The sequence below is a fragment of the Brassica oleracea genome, chromosome C7 (assembly GCF_000695525.1).
Source record: "Brassica oleracea var. oleracea cultivar TO1000 chromosome C7, BOL, whole genome shotgun sequence".
Lineage (NCBI taxonomy): Eukaryota > Viridiplantae > Streptophyta > Magnoliopsida > Brassicales > Brassicaceae > Brassica > Brassica oleracea.
The window spans coordinates 34865073-34866675 of NC_027754.1; positions in this window are offsets into that span (position 1 = coordinate 34865073).

A 1603-nucleotide genomic window follows, 5' to 3' on the forward strand; every position below is an offset into this window, starting at 1 on the left:
AGGTACCAAGTATTTGATCATGTTTGCTTTGATGATTTTGAGTCTCATGCATTGCATTGTACATACATATATGCATAGAAAAACCAAAAAAAAATCAAAATTTTGAATCATGTAGTTGCATCACTTGAATTCTTAAGATTGAGTCTAGAGCATATAGGATGTATTCACTTGCATATGGAGCAGCTGATTGATACTGCCTTGTATAGAACACTGGTTTGCACTGAATTTGACATCCTAGTTAAACATATCAAGTAGCATAAGTATCTTTTGAAAGGCTTGCATGTTTCGAACCTTGAAAACTCTTCTTGAAACGTGTTTGCTTGCTTGATATTGGCATTGTTCTTAAGATCAGCTCCAATCTGAAGTTGGCTTGAATGAACTTAATCTCTCTTGCATATGGGCACTTGCATACTTGATCATGGATCTCATACACATTTGGATTATCTTATTCCATTATACCAATCTTTGTTAACCCAAATGGCACTCCATACCCTACAACCCTAGCCATTCTTTGAGACCAAACATTGAATTGCATGAGTGAGGCCTCTTTTGATAGCTTGTCATGTGCAAAATCTTGAGAGTATTGGAGGCGACATAGATTTGTTCTCATCTCTTGCTAGCATAATGAGCTAGCATTTGGGGATGGTGAGAGGGGTTTGTGTATTCTAAATGTTAATATTTTGGGTTTGGGGAGTGAGAAAGATGAACAAAAGAGTGTCATTAGAAAAGAAAACTCTAGGGACAAAAGGAAAGTATGAAGCTCTAGATTAGGTACAAAAGAACCTTCCCCCTTATAAAAAAAAAGAGAGAGAAAAGAATCAAAGAGAAGATGGGGAGGGAAGAGCTAAGTGTTGTAAAAAGTGAATTAAAGTCCCTAGTTGGTTGAGTCAAAAGAAAAAGAGAGTTGTTCATTGGGTGAGTGATGTGAGTGGGTGTTATTTTGGTTTTGAGATGATGATAAAAGGGTAGAACTTGTAATCACTTATAAAAAGGGGTAGAATGATGAGAATGAATCTATGTATGCATGAGTTGCTTCTAGTCTTAGATAAATTTTGCATAATGATCAAGCTCCATGTTCTTGAGTGATAACCACCTTGAAATGACAACATCTGATCCTTCTCTTCATTCATATTAGACCATTGTTTACCTAGCCAATTGATTGAGATCATGTGCCCGTTTGTGAGAATTCACCTTGTGTGTGTGTGAATCAATGTGAGAGCTGGTTGAAGGAACTTGTTAGTTGATGAGTATTGCAACTTGTGTAGAGACATGAGAGTATTTATAGGCATAGAGAAGCTAGAGTATAATAAGAGTATGTGTTCATGCTATTTGCTATGTTTCTTTAGGATGTCAAGTTGAGTGCATTGAGTGTTTCTTTTGGCTAAGCTCCCATCTTTGTATCTCTCCTCCTTGTGTTTTGAAAAGTTTACTTGAGGACAGGTAAAGGACTAGTGTGGGGGGGTTGATAACTTGCATATTTACATATTTTTAGCGTTCATATCTTGTACATTCTGATCATATAGATTAGAAATTAGGCATCTTTAGAGTCCATATTCCATGCATTGTCCTTATTAGGTGTTGGAGAGTGCTATGGAGTGATTGG